The following is an 18,060-nucleotide window of genomic DNA, read 5'->3' on the forward strand; positions in this document are numbered from 1 at the left end:
TCTTGAGCGCGTAGCTCAATGGGATTTGGATTATCTGAGGTGCAGCATGTCCATTAATTCTGGGTGGGACATGGCTTTATACGTCAGGCACATATCGCCTCTGAGCAGGCGGTATGCCACTGAGTAGAGCTGGAGTTTCTTTAACCAGGCAGCATAAGGCATCTGTTTGAGCCCTTTGATCCTTTGGTGAGGTACTTTTGGGGTCTTTCCAGTTGCTGCAGGTGTCTGGTAAGGTACATCCCAAAAGAGGCATTGTACTCAATTATGGGCCTGATGAGGGATGAGTAAAGAGGCACGATGACCTCCCCTGATCTAGATGTGAATCCCTTCATGATTAGGTGGGCTATATAAAATGTTCTTTTAACCACTTTGGCCACGTGGTTGTCAAATGAGAGATTGCTATCAACTTGGGTCCCCAGGTCCCTAATTACTTCTTCTGTACTTAATGGATTACCACCTATGTGGTAATTTGTGGGCACTTTGTTTTTGTCAAAGGGGATGACTATACACTTTTTGGCATTTAGCTTGAGGCCATGGCTCTGGCACCAGTTGTCTGTTTCTATGAGGCCCTTTTGGAGGATGCTTGTGTCAGCTGGAGAGTCGATTATGGCGCCCAGTTTGCAGTCATCTGCAAACTTGGTCAGCCACAGTCCTACCGTGTTGGCCTGTACCTCCGAGAAATATATACCGAACAAGAGAGGTCCCAGGACTGAGCCTTGTGGGATGCCACTTGTAACTGGTTTGGAGTCTGACATGGCTCCAGCAATTCTAACCATGTGGGTTCTGTCCTTGAGCCAGTTTGCAACCCATCTAGTGACATAGGGGTTTATATTTAAGCTGGTGAGCTTATCTATAATGCCCGAGTGGGGTACTGTATCGAAGGCTTTTGCCAGGTCCAGGTAGGCTGTGTGGACCACCTTCCCCTCGTCAATGGCCTTGGTAACTGTTTTAAAGAAATCGACCAGGTTTAAGAGGCAGGATCTGCCCTTAACAAAGCCGAACTGGGTAGGATCCAGTGTCTGTAGGTCCCCAATATCTTTATTTATGAGGTCCATGATGATCCTTTCCATAGCTTTGCAGACCAAGCTAGTCAGGCTTATGGGGCGATAGTTTCCAGGATCTGTTGAGGCACCACCTTTGTGGAGAGGGTCCACTGTTGCTGTATGCCACTCTTTGGGTACATATCCTGTAGTAAGGCTGAGACTGAACAGTAGCTTTATGTTTGGGTTTAGCTCTTCTTGGAGTTCATGTAGGACGTAGCCCGGGACACCGTCTGGTCCCATTGATGCTGTGTTTTTTGCTTTGGAGAGGGCGGCTCTTACCTGAGAATCTGAGATGTCAGGGGGGCAGCACTCTGATGGGATAGTTGTTTGCCCTTTTGGTGGGGAGGGGGGGGAGTTTGCGCTGAACCTGTCAGCTAGGATGTTGGCAATGTCTGTGGGTTCTGTGTATTTTTTGTCATTTTGGACTAATTCTGAGCATATCTGGGAATTCCCACCCAGGTTCCTAGCATAACTAAAGAAAGCCTTGTGATTATCCTTAGTGTCCTGTGCAATTTTTCTCTTGAAGCTGGCCTTAGACAATTTTATGTGTGCCCGTAGTTTTTTGCTAATACTGATCAGTGATGCCTTCCCTTTTTGGGATTTTGCTCTATCATTTAGTAGCTTCCTCCTTCTATTGTATAGTTTGTTTATGGCGGGGGTCCACCAGACAGGACGTCTGCCTTTGGAGGATTGGGTCTTGGTTTTATTTGGGATCGCATGATCCATGCATTCCTGAAGGTGTTCATAGAATGCGTTTATAAAGGATTCTGAGGTCTGGGCTGTATTTTCCACAGGCCCGGGGGCTTTAAACGATTCCACCTCAGTTTTGAGGAGTGTGAAATTTGCTTTAGAGAAGTTTTTCACTGTGGTTTTCTGGGCAGGGGGTGGGGTCGGGATGTGAATATCCAGTGAGATTAGTTTATGGTCTGATCTTACCAGTGAGGGATACACTTCTGGTCTGGAGCATAGAGTCCCCATGTTGGTGATGATCAGGTCCAGTATGTTTTCCCCTCTTGTGGGAGTCGTAACAAGTTGTTCCATAGCATTTGAGTTTATAAATTCTAGGAACCTTTGGGCTAGGGTGTTGGAGCTAGAGTAATGCTCCCAGTCTATGTTTGGGTAGTTGAAGTCGCCCAATATAATGGTGTTTGGAGAGACCTTCATATTTTCCAGTGTTCTCAGGAAGGCCGAGTGGGGTTCCTGGGTTTGGGAGGGTGGTCTGTAGCAGGCTATAAACTGGAAGGCAGTTTTACCCACTGTTAGTTGCACATGGATAGTCTCTGATGCTTCGTGCTTTGCCACCAACCTGGAGGTGTGGGTATCTTTGATGAATATCGATACTCCCCTCCTTTTGTGGTTCGGTCCAAGTTTAGGGACGAAAAGCATGGTATGAGGTATAACCTGGTAGTGCTGGGGTGCTCTCGGTAGCCCTGAACCAGGTTTCTGTTACTGCACAGATATCAATGTTCTCCATGCTAAGGAGAGTTTCGAAAAGTGCATCTTGAGGTTTAGACTTCTGGCGTTGAGTAGCATTACTCTTAGTTTCTTATCCCTTGTGATACCTATGGAGGTGGGTTTGTCTTTTGAGCCTTGCCTAAAAAAGGCACTATGGGGGTAGCAAGAGCCTTTGCCAATATCCGAAAGCCCAGGGATGACAGGTGCAAGCCGTCCCTAGCGAAGCATCGTGGCTTGTCGAGCATATCATCCCAAGCTGACAGGCATTGGATCCCCTTTGAATGACACCAGTACTTAAGCCAATTGTTGAAATTGATCATCTTGTCTTCATATTGTGGCATCATTCTTGGTGAGGGTAAGATGCTACTCAAGGTCAGGGTCATACCGGCCTGGGCTACATGCTCAGAGAGCTCCTTTATGTCTCTTTTCATGTAGTCCAGGGAGGTACGTCTCAGGTCATTCACACCAGCATGGACAATGACTGAGTCATATTTGTACTTGCCTTGGAGTGACCTGAGTGCTTGTGTTATGTGGCGGATCCTAGCGCCCGACAGGCTGCTCACCGTGACCCTCTCCTTGTTCAGCCTGGTGAGCGGGACATCAGTGTGCCTGACGATAGAGTCATCTATTACAAGTGTATCAGGTGTGTTGTTTAGTCTTAAGGGCTGTGACTGTTTGGCACACTGGCTTTGTGAGATATGTGTTGCACGTGTTTTGTTTTGGGGTAGCGGCTGCTTGGGTGTCTCCTTTGGAGGTCTCTGCTGCTTCGGCAGATCTTTATTTAGAGCCTCCGAGTATGTTTTTGTGTGATTATGTGTTTGGTTTGCTGTCATGGTAGGTCTATGTGAGACTGGAATTGTAGTGTGTGTGGTTTCCTTCTCCTCCTGACTGGTTACGCCAGTACTGAGTTGAGAAAGCTTAGCCTCCAGTTTGGCTATATGGTTGCATCTCTCACATGTGTTGGAATTTGTTGGGAGGAGGAGAGGGTTGTCTGTGTACATGAGGCAGTTGTAACATTGCCTCAAGATTCCCAGATTCACCAGCTGGACTGGAGAGGAGATTGACAACTGACCTTTGGACATGCTAGAATAATATTGGGAATTCCTTAATAATTGAAAACCAGGGCCAGTGGGGAGTGAGGGTGTAGTGCTTTTAATTTTTAGTCCTGACTTATATAATTGCTTTAGTGAGCAAGTGCCAGGTAACTTAAGTGCAATGTGTTACAGGTAACTTAAATGCAAAAACGACAAACAGTAACTTTCTTTCAAGTGAAACAAGGAAATAAGTACAGTAAGCAATGCAGATATCACTAGTGATCCACAGAAGCGCTGAGAAGCCACGTATTAGGTGGAATTAGCATTCCAGGGAAATAACAAGCAAACAAACAACAAGCATATAAACAAAGCTAGATTCAGCAGGCCTGGATCTAGTCTATGCTACAGCAAACAAGGTGTACCAATTTCAGTAAGATACAGTTCAAATATTCAGGCACTATAAACCTTTAACCAGAAATTCCCAGCTCAGAAGGGCAGAGTCCAGCCTCTTCTCCCACAATAGTGCAGACCACAAACCCTCTTAATGTAAAATAACTGGCCTGAAGCCCAAGTGCTTAAACCAGAACTAATACACTTTAAGAATAACAGACACTGGGCTCTCAATCAGCAGTTCCCAACTTAGAAGGATGAAAGCTACCTGTCCTGCCACCACAGTGCATGCCACAAACCTTCCTAATGTAAAACAACTGGTCTGAAGCCCAAGTGCTTAATCCAAAATACTTAGAATGATAGCTACACTTTAATCAAGTTACTACCAAGCAGTAATAAATACAATTGAATACTTTAGAGAATGCCTGGATTAGTGCTCAAGTTACACAAACAAAGCTAGATCCAGCAGGACCGAATCCAGTCTATGCCACAGCAAACAAGGCGCACCAACTTCAGTAAGAAGCAGTTCAGATATGCATGCACTATAAGCCTTCAACCAGAAATTCCCAGCTCAGAAGGGCAGAGTCCAGCCTCTCCTCCCACAAGAGTGCAGACCACGAACCCTCTTAATGTAAAATAACTGGCCTGAAAGGCCAAGTGCTTAAACCAGAATTAATACACTTTTAGAATAACAGACACTGAGCCCTTTTCTTTTTGAAACCACCTTTGTAGAATAATCATTGTCAAATCTTATTAATGAATCATTGTATTTGATGGGAGAATTTGCCCAAGCATTTCTTAATATAAGATCTTTATCTTGTGTAGAAAAAAGTCTCACAATTATAGATCTCGGCTTGTTCTTACCCAGAGGAGAAGCATTTCCAGAAGCTGCTAGTGATCTATGCACCCATTCTATACCATATAAAAGAGCTTCAGGTATTTTTGTTACATCTGGTATCCAGGTGGTAAGAAAGTTTATCATATTGTCCCCTTCAAATTTTTCTGGTAGACCATATATTATAATATTATTTCTTCTTGCTTTTCTAGTAAATATGTGTTCTGTTGAAGTAATAATTCAGTTTGTTGTTCTTCAATTTGGACTCTAGTGTCAATGTCACTTAATGACTGTTCAATAAGTGATATCTGTCCTTTCTGCTGTGTAAACATTTCTTGAAGCTGTTCCAGTTGTTGTGAGCACTTTTCTTTAAAAGTATCTATTTTATTGTCCATCTTGTCTATTTTTATTGTAAGTTCCTGTATATTTGTAATGAGAGAGTGCAGGTCTTTTTTGAGAGAAGAGTCTTGTACTGTATTCCTTAGATGACTCATGTTATAAAGCTGATATTGGTGCTGATTTTCCAGTAATTAATTTGACAGGAATTATTCAAGTTCTGACAATAAAATTTTTCTTATAGATGCTCAGAGTTATTAGAAATAGGTTAGTAATAAACATGTCTTCAAATTAAATATTAATTTGTAAAATTCCTGTCAGGAATTGTATTGAGGTAAGAGAGCTGAAATGAAGTGCAGCTATCAGTTCAGCATCCTAGCCACGCCCTACTCATATTATCTTTCTGAACATCTCTTCCATCTCCTTTTTTTGTTATTGCATATGCATATATAGCAATAATTCTCATAACATGTATGACTATAGGAGGTACTGCCAGCCATGCCAGGAGAACTAGGGCAATGGATTTGTAACATATGCCAGCACAGCTAACTGGAATTTTGTACATAATTATATTTCATTTGTATATCAAACTGATTTGCAGGTGCTTATGATGAAAATGTATTTATGATGCTTGGTTGTGTGAAAATGTATCAACAGGGTGCCCTGTTGGAAGGAAAATAATTGTACATGCATTATTGTAACTGTTTAAATGTGTATACATTGTAACAGCATATACTGGAAGTGAAGACATTAATTTTAATCCACCTGACTTTGCAAAATATTCTTGAAATTAAATTACTTTATGGGCTAATCCATAAAGATGTTATCCCACATGTGACATCTGTGCACTGGCCCAGTAATCAAGAAGCATCAATCCTCACCACTAGCACCAGTGAGGGGCATCCACATTGGGAGGTGAAACAAGCCTGTAGATCATATTAATATTTACAATGACATAGAATTATTTACAAAATTCTATCTAGCTGGGCTGGCAGCCCCCAGTTTATCGCACCACATTTTTGAATGGAGCCAGAAACACAATGTCTGTGCTAGAGAATAGCTTGTAGTCCTGTGGGAATAAGGGAAGAGTTTTATGGTTTTACAACTTCCAGGAGATCTGAGCAAAGCTCTGTCTGTGTGTATGGTAACACATAGGACGTCTGCATTTGAAAATACTGAGTGTATCCATTTGTATTCCAAGTGAACGTCCCTCTCCAGTGCCAGTGGTAAGGATTCAGGCTCATAGATTACTGGCCCAGAATGGGAATGTCACAGCATGTTCCCTCCATCTTATGTCAATAACTGTAATTCTAACTGCTTTGACAAATGTAACATCTAACACTTTCATTGTATCTTTATATAAGTATTTCTGAGTAGGCCTCATTCCAGAAATTCCATATAACATTTTCCCCAATACACTTTGGTTTAATATCTTTCTAATTTTGACAAAAATCTAATATGTTCTAGTATAATAACATCATCTATCTTTTTTACTCCAAAATTCCTATCCTTTTTTCTAACTTCTTAAAATTATTCACATTTAATGCCAAAACTTTAAATGTAACTCTCCTTTAAATAATATGTATTCATCCCTTCCCTTTCTTTTTTTGTCTTCTATATTCTTCCTTTTCCTTTCCCTCACTTCTTTAATGATTGAATTTATTTCTTGTTTAACTATATTGCATTTAACATCATCATTCTCACTTAAAGCTGAGTCTTCTTCAATATTTTCCATATTTAAATCTTCTTTCATTTTATCTTTCTGTTATTTGCTCTCTACTAATAGCACTACTATCGTTTTTCCATTTTTTCTGCTTCTGATTCCTTTTCTATAGCTCTATCCTTTTTACCTTGTTCCGCTACTTCCTCTGTTATATACAGAACTACTTCATTTTCTCTTTCTTCACACTCCCTCCTCCCAAATATCCCACCTTTTTACATTTATAACAATTTGGTTTGCAACTTTTTGCATCATTTGTTAATTAAATGATCCATTTTTCCACACAAAAAACATGTTCTGTCTGTCCCCAATATCTAACCAAGCCTCTGTCTCTGGCCACATTAATAATATTTATTTATTTATTTTTTTTTTATTTATTTATTTTACATTTGTTGACCGGAAAAGTCCATCTGGATATATGTCCATTTTCAGCGGAAGCCCGGGGAGAAAAGCTCCAAGAGATTATAGAAACATAACAGAGTGATTACACAAACATCGAGCTGGCACCTCGGTGTTCGTGAAAATCTACTGCCAATCATTAGCGGACCAGAGTTCCACTGTGGTGACCCCTAACTGGGAAAAGCCGAAAGACAAACGACAACAACAACAGAGTGATTACACAGAACAAAACACGTTTTCAAATTTACATTAGTAACTCCAAAAAAAAGTTAATGAAAAGATTTATACTTAACGTAGCTATAAAAATGTTTGTGAAAATAACTGCATTCCTTGTGTATACATTTTTTTTTTTTTTTTTTTTACATTGGTTCGTGGGAAGTGAATTTCTTCAGTAGATTTGTAGGAAGTAAGAAACAAAGGCTACAGTGAGTAGGTGAAGATAAAATAGGCAGCAGAGGTGGTTCTGGAAACAGTGAATACTGTTAGTCTGGATTCAAGCAAGGGCATAGCCATTGAGAATTTAGGAGGATTCTTAGGTGCTTTTTAAACAGTGGTGTAGATGAAATGAATGTTCGTTCAGTTGGAAGCTTGTTCCATATATTACCAATAGAGTTAGTGAACAAGCACTCCCCAGACTTATTGTTGGATTTTAGGGTAGATGCTAATACCCTATTGGCAGATTGTAGGGTGGTTAGTTTTTTGTAAGGGCTAACAAGGTTACAGAGTATGGGAGTATTTGAGGGATGATACAAAATATTATGAGTGATGGTAAGTTGTTGTAATAGAATCTGATTTTGTAATTCTAGCCAACCTAATAGTGTAAGATTCTGGCAGTGATGGGTTCTAAATGAAGAACCAGTAGCAAATTTTGCTATATTATTATAGGATGTTACTAATTTATGGATATTGCTTTTGGAGAGGTTTGTGTAAATTGGGGAGGCATAGAGAAGGGTTGAGAATAGGTGAGTTTGGGCGATAGTCGACCTAGTTGAGGCTGTGAGAAAGGGTTTGAGTCTATTAAGGGAACCAAGTTTTCTATTAACTGACTTAACAGTTAGGTTAATATGTGTTTCAAAGGTAAGATTATGGTCAATTGTAACCCCTAGAAGTTTGGTGGTCATGTCAGGAGCTATTGTAGTACCATTATTGGATGTGACTGTAAAGTTAACAGAGGAGGACTTAAGGTTGGGAGTAAATAATAATAGTTTTGTTTTTTGGGGGTTAAGGAGGAGACAGCATTGATGGAACCATTTTTCAACTAAGTTAAATACTGTTTGGGTCTTAACTTGGAGCTCTGCAGGTGAGGAAGCACTACATATTAGTGTTGAGTCGTCAGCGTATTGTATACAGGTGGCTTGTGGAAAGGATGTTTTCAGATGATTAATAAAAATGGTAAATAGGAGAGGTCCCAGAATGGAGCCCTGTGTGACACCAAGAGAGATATGGAGCTCAGGGGAGATTTTATTATTCCAAAGGACTGCTTGCTGTCTATTCTCTAAATAGGACTTAAACCAAACCACTTGACAGCTTGGGTGTCAAATGAGAGAGACTTAAGTGTTTCTAGCAGTAGTTGATGATTAACGATGTCAAATGCCTTTGAGAGGTCAATAAAACGGGCTGAGGACAGTATGTTATTGTTACGGTTTTTATTAATGGAGTCAGTAAAGGATAAGAGTGCTGTTGTCGTACTATGGAATGGCCTAAAGCCATGTTGGCAGACCACTAGTAGGTGGTTTTGGAGGAGGTAATCAAGTATTTGGCTGTGAATACATCTCTCCATAATTTTTGCAAGTGGGGAAAGTAGGGCTATGGGGCAGAAGTTTGAGAGTTCATATGAGTTACCACCCTTATGGAGAGGTATAATGTGAGAGACTTTCCACAGATATGGGATGGAGCATTCAGTGATGGTTCTGTTAATTAGTAAATAAATAGGGTAGGCAAGACCTTCAGCTGCCATTTGCAGGTATTCAGCTGGAAGGAGGTCAGCTGATGGGGTACAAGGTTTAAGTTTGAAGAGCAGGGTACATATGAGTGATGTTGGCACTGGTTGGAAGTGTAGTGTGTGTGTGTGGCAGGTTTGTTGCGAGGGGTGACTCATTTGTGATAACTGATGGTATGGGGGGTAGGGTATTAGCTAAGAGGTAACTGTTTCAGAGAAAAAAATTGTTAAAAAATATCAGCAATCTGGGTGGGAGAGTTTTGAGACAAGTTGGAAGGAGTAGGTGTTTTGGACTGCCCAGGGTGGAGCAATTTATTTAATCCTGACCAGAATTTTTGTGGGTTTTGATGTTGGGACTGTTGGAACTTAAGGTAATAGTTTCTTTTATCCAAAAATATTGATTTTTTTGTAGCATTTCTAAGCTGTTTAAAATTTAGGTGATCATTAGGGTTTTTAGTTTTTCTCCATTTGGACCAGGATTTATTTCTCAGTCTAATTTTTTGTCTAGTCTCCTTAGTAAGCCAAGGAGCAGGTTTGTTTCTAATTCTAATAGCACGAGAGGGAGAATGGTGTTCCAGAATTTGTAAGAATTTATTATTGAAGTATGAGACAGCTTCATCAAGAGTTAAGGTCTTTAGGGGTGACCAATTGCACACTTTAATACTTTAGGGGTGTCCAATTGCACGCTTTAATACTTATATTATATATATACTTATATACTAATACTTGGAATATATATAATATTGTCATTTTCCAGTTTTAATATCACTTTTCGTTCCCATGCCCCAGTTCATAAACCTCTATTATCATACATTTTTGATAAAGTTAGTATATCATTACATAGATATTATAAATGCTTTTTAAGGTATCTTTTTCAAATTTTGTTCTGAATTGAATATTAATTTCTTTCTTAGTTTCCCCAAAAAGAGGGCTTGAGTGTATATAAGTTCCATGGTGAACAATTTTTCTTTTTTTCATATTCCTCTATAAATGTTTCCATTATCTGCTTAGTCTCAAAAATAATGTCACAAAAAGTCTCTTTATTAATATGAATAAATGCTCTTACCTCATTTGGTTTAACCTTGAGTGTCTTAATTACTTCGTCCCATACCTTATTTCTAACTATTTCTTTATTTTCCTTCTTTTCGATACAAATTTTAAACAGTCTCTTTTTCTTTAAACGTACTTCTATTTCTGCTCTCTCATCATGCATCCCTTCTTTGACCATTTCTGCGTATGATTTTTTCAGCCTTCATACCTTCACTCTTCTGCACTTCTTCCTTCTGTATTCTGTCCATCATTTCTTCCCATAACATGTCCTTACCATTTTCTGGCTCATGTTCATCAACCATATCTAACAATATATCATCCCGCAGCCCTCCTGACTAGAGGGTTGTAGCAATACACTCTTGTTTGTATCTCTGACTCAAAAAGATTTTGCTTAAACAAATCTTCTGAGTCTACAATAGATGCATCCATCCCCTGAAACTGCTTTTGCAAAGGCTTGCCTACCTTTTCTATCATCTCCCTCACTCCCTTATTATTTTCGAGCTCCTCCTCACTCTCCGACTCAAATATCGCATCTGCTGTCCGACTGACAGCACCAGAAATGCTAACACCATTTTCTATCTCCTTTTCATTCTTCATCAACATTCCATCAGCTTCCTGCTTCTCCAAGCTATCTATGTGCCTGGACCAAAAGACAGGAGCTGCCATAGCAAAAATGTATCCCCATACATGAAGTGTAGGGGAAGTTCCCTGATGTCCTAGCCAAATTTCCCCTACTAATATAAATCCCACCTTGAGTCTCCCTTAAAAAGAAGCTACTAGCTTAGTGGGATTAACCTAGTGAATAAAGGATAAATAAATAAAGTAAAGACATCCTAGAGCCATGGACGATCACACTAAAACAAAATCCAAAGTCCATGGTAAAGAATATCTACAACTCCATGCTGTAACAGACCCAAAACATTATTGAACATTTATTTTCATTATTGAACATGAGTTTAGACTGATGAAGGCCCACTTCTGCTGCTTAGATGCATCTGATAGCTCTATGCAGTATGCTCCGGAAACCTGCAACAAGATATTCAAATAAATTCCAGAAAAGTTGCACAGCATTTTGCTAGGCAGAGAAATGCAGTATGGTACTGTCATCGGATGATAGGCAGTGCTGGAGCCATCAGAGGAGGAAGGGCCTGGTGAGAAGTTGTTGGAGGCACCCAGCTGCAGGGGATGACCATGCAAGATGGAGACAAGTGCAGTAGACCTTAGCACTGGTTAAGATGCATTATCAGGTTCACAACTATGGGCCAGATTAAATATAAATATTAACAGTGATGCATGAAGTGCTACAGCCAAGCTATGCTGTGTTGTGCACACACTGGTGACACTGTGGATCAGACTCAAGCTACTCTTGTAACAGAGCACTGAGAGCAGGGCACAGTTATCATCATATGTTATGTGAGGAAGGCCACAGTGACAAGAGTGAGGAATGGGCACAGTGGGGGAGTGATTTGTGCATATGTGTGATATGGCTTTGTGAGTGTGGTGAGCTTGGAGGACTGGGCAGACAGAGTGAGGTGCTTTAGTGCGGGCTGAGGTTTCAAATGTGGAAGTATGTTGGTCAGTGTGGGAGTGGCTAGTTACAAACCCTGCAGATGTTGCTGTAAGGTGTGATTGTGTCTGTCCCCATCCAGTGAGGTGTCCCAACTGAGGAATGTCACTGTCACAAAAAATGCTGCTACAGAGGATATTGAGCTTTGTGAGCATGGACTGTGAACCACACAATAATGCTGACCATCATATACCCTCCATCTTCCAAGTCAGCCACAACATGCTACACCACCCTCAACACTAGTAGTAGTCATGAAGGACATGGAGCTATATGACCTTGACCCTGACCTGCCTGTCCCATAATGTAATTTCCCTCTGCAGGTGTCATATTGCAACAGATAGGCCACTGAAGCATACAGACATGACATTATGCAAGCATGTTACCTAAGCATGCTAAGCCCTCTCCCTGATCATCTTGTAGCCCACACAATACACCAATCAGCACAGCTGTGGCTGGAGTGGCATCAGCCTGTCCCAGCATGACTGCCCTGCACATGTGTAGCATAATGACCATTATTATAATCAGCTCAGGTGTAAGACAGGTCTCATGGCATTGTCAACCACTTGCATACTGCCCTCACATCTGTCCCAGTGCTTGATGGAGCTGCCTTCAGGAGGGTACATCCTGAGCTGTTGTGTTTGCCAATTCTTGTACTTAATTAGTCACCTCTGACTTAGTTGTGGCTTGCACAGGCCATTGAGCTGTCTGTTGAAAGGGTAGGTAATGTTCCAGCCATATTACTGGTAGCTGACTGCAGCAATATGGTTTTCTGACAATGCTGTACTTTGGATGTCATCATTGTCGGGCTCACATGATTTCCTGACATCGGGCTTCCCCACATACTGTATATTGCTTAGGGCCTGAGTGCCAAATTACTTGTGAAAACAGACAGAATCCTCCTTGTGTATCAGTATAGAGTATCTATCCCTGTTCCCAGTGCTGTAACAACTGTGTAATAGTACAATATATGAGGAACATAAGCCTACATACCTTGTGCTAAATGTTTTGTCTGCTGGTGTCCTGAAGTGCTTTTAGGGGTGATATGACTGTATTCAAGAAATGAGAACTCCTGTCTGGTTTCTGTTTCTGAGCCTTAAATAGCCAGTGTTTTAAATCAGATATAACTGTTGCTCAAGCTGTTGCAGAGAGACTGACTTACTGCCTGCTGTGATATTTAGAAAGATAAGTTTATTCTCAATTATCATCTGCACTTTTGATTTAATAACTCTGTAATCTGTACAACTGGCCCCCCCTGCCCAGTTCATATGGTGGTCTTAAGTCTTGGTGGCTTTGAGTTGCCCACCTCTGGTATAAAGTTGATACTGGACACTCCCCCCCAGTCACATTACATCAGCTCATTCTACTGTTAATAGTGAGAACGTAGCAAAGGCCCACCCCTTTAGCTTCTGCATATTGAATTATCTCATTATCTTCTGTCTCTTCACTTTCCTGGAACTAGTGTAGTCCATGTACAGATTTGCTGTATCCAGGATTTTTTATAAGCTTCTGTGTGGTGCTCTTCAATTTTTCCCTTAGATCTGCTAGTTCTCTGCTCTCCTGCACTTTTACTAGCTTATTAGTCTAGCACTTTACCAGACTTCTTGTAGCAATTATCATAGCACACAACAGTGCTACCAGCACTAAACGTTCAACAAGGAAACAGCTCCAGTACTTATTATTAATGCCCACCCCTCCAGACATGTCTAAAGGTCAGTTCCCTGTGCTTTCTCCTATACCTGGTGAACTTGGGCATCCTTTCCTGAGGCAATGTAGCAACTGCCTCATGTACACTGACAACCCTCCCCTCTTACCTCTCAACACTCAGACTTGTGAGAGATGCACTTATATATCCAAACTGGAAGCCATGTACTCTGCAGCCAAGACCAGAATAGCTGGTCAAGAAGAGAAGGCCAACACTTGCACCACAACACATGGAACACATAGCCCTACAGAACACACACCAGCACTGCCTTCACATAAAAGCACAAACCACACACCCACCTTCAAGGAGGCTCTCAATAAACATCTACGCAAACAGCAGACACCTCCAAGGCAGAAATGCAGAAAATGATTGATTTCAACAATTGGCTAAGTTTCCAGTGTCATTCTAATGGGATCCAGTATCTGTCTGCCTGGGATGACATGGCAGACCTAGATGCTTTGCCAGAGATAGCCTGCATCTGTCACTCTTGGGCTTCCAGATACTGACCAAAGCTCTTGCCACCCCTATAGTGCCTTTTTTAGGCGGTGTTCCAAAGACCAAATTACCACTGTAACAACTGCAAACAAATGCAATCGGAGGGTCATGCTGCTTAATGCTAGACGTCTAAATCTCAAAATGCACTCACTCAAAGCACTCCTTAAAATGGAAAACATCGACATTTGTGCTGTAACAGAGACCTGGTTCAAGGCAGCAGATAGCACCCCTGCACTACCAGTCTATAACTCATTCCACACCTTTCAGCCCCAGAACTTGGACCAAAGCTCCAAAGGCGGTGGTGCTTCCATATTCATAAAGGATGCGCACATCTCCAGACTTGTAGCCCAACATAATGCATCAGAGGTACTTCAGGTGCAGCTAACACTGGGTAAGACAGTGATTCAGGTCATAGCCTGCTATAGGTCCCCAACCATGACCCAAGACTCACACTCCAAGTTCCTAAGCACCCTGGAGAATATTAGGGTCCAACCTAACACTCTCATACTGGGTGACTTCAACTACCCCTCCATTAACTGGGAAAATTAATCATGTACCAATACACTTGCCCAACGTTTCCTGGAATTCATTAATTCCAATGCCCTGGACCAGCTCATTCTTACCCCCGTTAGAGGTAGCAACATCCTTGACCTGGTCATTACTAACATGGGTGACCATTGCTCTGTACCAATAGTCAACTCCTCCCTGGTTAGATCCGACCACAAGTTAATCACCTTGGAAATCCACATCCCTCCCACCCACCTCACCCCACCCCCCTGCAAAAGTAACCACTATGAAAAACTTCTGCAAAGCTAACTATGAGCTCCTAAAAACAGTGGTGGCAAACTTCATGGCACTCATGCAATTGGAGAACAGCTGCATGACCGGCGAATCATACACTAAAGCCCTGTACGAACACGTACACAAATACATGGATCTCACCATACCCAATAGAACCAAGACACTCTCCTCCAAAAAAAGGAAGCCAATCTGGTGGTCCACTGCCATAAACAAACTCTACAACAGAAAGAGGAAACTGATGAGAAATAAGGTGAAGTCACAAGACTGGAAAAACTCCCTTATCAGCCTCAACAAAAAGTTGAGATCCCTCATCAAATCCCCTAAAGATAGCTATGAAAACAGAATTGCAGCAGATAGTAAAGACAACCACAAGGCCTTCTATAGTTATGTAAAGAATCTCCACGGCAATACCCAGATTTGCTCGGAGCTGTTGCACAATGGCACCTTCTATACCGAGCCAACAGATATTGCCAATATACTGGCCGACAGATTCAGTGCCATCCGTACCCCTCTCTCCTCCGCCAAAGGACCAATCACAATACCAGTAGATTGTCAGGCACCCAGTATTACTGCTGCACAGGTTAAAACAGCACTGTCCAAGGCCAAGAATACAGCTTCTATGGGACCTGACAGCATTCTTGGCTGTGTTCTGCATAAACTACAGAGTGAACTGGTACCTCACCTGTGTGTCCTGTTTAAACACAGCCTCACCTCAGGCTTTGTCCCTACTGAATGGCACACTGCTACATTCATCCCTCTCCACAAAGGAGGAGCCACTACAGACGCTGGGAACTATTGCCCCATTAGCCTGACAAGTCTAATATGCAAAGCTATGGAATGCATCATCATGGACCTAATAAACAAAGATATACGAAACCTCCAAACTCTGTATCCCACACAGTTTGGTTTTGTGAAGGGTAGATCATGTCTGCTCAACTTGGTCGACTTCTTTGAGTCAGTCACCAGAGCTGTGGATGAAGGCAAGGTGGTTCATACAGTCTACCTTGATCTGGCCAAGGCCTTTGATACCATTTCCAACTTAGGAATCCTAAAAAAGCTCACTAAGCTAGACATCAATGCCTATATCACTAGGTAGGTTTGCAAACTGGCTCACAGATAGAACCCACCATGTGAAAGTAGCGGACTCCAAGTCACACTGTTGACCAGTCATGAGTGGAGTCCACAGGGTTCAGTCCTGGGTCCTCTATCTACTTCTCTGAAATTTAGGCCAATACAAAGGGACTCTGGCTGACAAAGTTCGCAGATGATTGCAAGTTGGGAGCCATAATTAACTTCCCAAGTGATGTTGACATCCTGCAGAAAGGCTTCACTGAGACCAATGACTGGTGTCAGAACCATGGCTTTAAACTCAATGCCAAAAAATGTGTCGTCATCCCCATTGGGAAAAACCTGATTCCCATGAATTACCACATCGATGGTAGTCCACTGAACACAGATAGTGTCATAAGAGATCTAGGAACACAGCTTGTCAGAAACCTTTCTTTTGACCACCACATTGCCACTGTGGTCATAAAGTCCTTCTATGTAGCACATCTCATTACTAAGGGTTTTGCATTCAGGAAGAAATAGGTCATTGTCTCTCTCTACTCTTCCCTCATTAGGCCAATTATCATTGGCATATACTTCACTAGACACCTACAACAACTGGAGAGGCCACAAAAATACCTCACAAAGAGGATCTTAGGCCTTAAACACTTGTCCTATATGGACAGACTCAAAAAACTCCAACTATTCTCTGTCTCATGTCGCCTACTTAGAGGCGATCTCTGCTTGACTTACAAAGTCATGTCTGACCCAGTTCTATTAGAAATGCTACATCTAAAGAAATCCGAATCCCTCCGCATTACATGCTCCAGAGACCTCAACCTCATTACCACAATCAACAGTACATGTTGGAGGGACAGGTTCATAACCCAGAGACTGCCCATGCTATGGAATAGACTTCCCATACATGTCAAGTGGAGCACCTCACAGGCTCTCTTCAAGAGAAATCTTGATTGGTGAATGGGAAATAGAAAATTCACCCCAGAGATCACTCCAGTGGCTCTACTTGACAGAGGCACTGGGAACTAAGGTTGGGTGGCAAGAAGCCAGGGTATTCATATGGGCTAGGCTTGTAAAGGCTCCAGGGCCATTAACCTAGTACACACCTATGAACCTGTCTGTGGCTTGAGACTCAACATTATACATATATAATGGCATATCTCCTTGGAATTTACCCACAGACACCTGCGGTTATGGGTGGAGTTCTGATTCAATGTCTAATCCTTCACCAGGTTTGTGAGATTGGGCCAACAACCCAAACAGAGATACCAGGAAATTCTCCATCCATAATGATGCTCAAGGTTGTCAGACACCAACCTGTGGCCATCCTCTCCTGTACCAGGATGATTGCCTCATTGCAGGCACAGCAGATCATGCCAGTGGCCCTAGAGTGCATTTTTAGTGCAGATTTGCCATGGCGAACAATACAATTGACATCTGCAACAAGGTCTTGCTATACATGGTCAAAGAAGGGTTAGTCACTTTTGTAAATGTGGAGGCTCTGCCAGCTGAATACATGGAGGGCCTGCAGGAAGAGGTCTGTCTCTGGTTGTGAGATCTATTCCAGAAGCTTACATTCGTTAGAAGTCATCTTATCCTATATATGTGAACATACAGCTATATTTATCAACTGGACACAAATATCTGCTGCAACCACATACTACCCCCTACCCTATGTTCTATAAGGGAACTCCAGAAATCTTGACCATAGAGAAGCTGCCTGTAGCTTACACAGGTGTGCCTCCACCACACCATATCATCCCATATCTAGCAGATACACCAGCAATCACAGTGTAGGTGACTGCCAGTGCATCATTTCATGTGGTCATTGTACCACACTCCCACACCTTCCCATATTTGGCCTCTGCAATATCTTTGAATGGCTATTGCTGTCTGTTAGGTTATGTTTGTTACATTTGTACCTGGGAGCATATTTTTGTGTTCAACCCCCCCCCCCCCCAAAATAAAGTTCAAATCCAATACGCTTATGACAACACAATGCCCATTGTCCAGTCTTGTGTGTACCCTGACCTTAGCAGGAGTGCAATACCATAGGAGGATGAGCCTGACAGCAAGTCATTCCTAAGTATATTATGTGCAAAACCTGTAGGTCCCCAAATAACTGGTTACAGCTTACTTTTATCACCCCCAACAGGGAATGCATGGAATGCACAATGACCTCAGTCAAAATAACCAGCATGTAATGGCCTTAACAGAGGTTTTGCAACT

Source organism: Protopterus annectens, chromosome 3.part1, assembly GCF_019279795.1.
Source record: "Protopterus annectens isolate FY-2018-M chromosome 3.part1, PAN1.0, whole genome shotgun sequence".
NCBI classification, from domain to species: domain Eukaryota; kingdom Metazoa; phylum Chordata; order Ceratodontiformes; family Protopteridae; genus Protopterus; species Protopterus annectens.